Here is a 734-nt window from a genome sequence, read left to right on the forward strand (position 1 = left end):
CGAAACGATATTTTTTTGTTACGATATGAATTTATGTATTTGTATGTATCCAACTTTTAATTTTGAATTCGAATTAGTTTTTCTGATAACTACAAATATCTAAAATAATTATTTTTATAATGCTTCTACAGAAACATTTTCGTTTATAAATATAATATTGGTACAACAGACAGAAATAAAACTCATCGTTTTATGGTGAAAATATTCAAAATATTGTAATTCTGTTTGATTGTTTTTAGGTAAAGTTTATAATTCTACTGTAGATAAGTTTATTTTTTTATACTCTTGTTTCTTGTTTTTTGGCTTAATTAACTGGCAATGACTCAGGATGTGTCAAAAAGGTATCTTTATTTTTAAAAAAATCGTAGACTTTAAAACTCTAGTGTTGGCGCTTAACCTAGGAATACTGACGGGACTTCTCCAGTTTCCTCTTTCATTACTTAGGGTATACATACAGTCTGTGTACTTTAGTCATTAAGGCCCGACATGGCCAGGTGGTTAAGGCACTCGACTCGTAATCTGAGGGTCGCGGGTACTAATCTTCGTCACACCAAACATGCTATCCCTTTCAGCCGTGTGGGCCTTATAATGTTACAATCAATCCCGCTATTTATTGGCGGTGGGTAGTGATGACTAGTTGCCTCCCTTTTAGTCTTACACTGCTAAATTAGAGACGGCTAACGCAAATAACCCTTCGTGTAGCTTTGCGCGAAATTCAAAACAAAGTTTAGTCA

This window comes from Tachypleus tridentatus, chromosome 2 (assembly GCF_004210375.1).
Source record: "Tachypleus tridentatus isolate NWPU-2018 chromosome 2, ASM421037v1, whole genome shotgun sequence".
Classification (NCBI taxonomy): domain Eukaryota; kingdom Metazoa; phylum Arthropoda; class Merostomata; order Xiphosura; family Limulidae; genus Tachypleus; species Tachypleus tridentatus.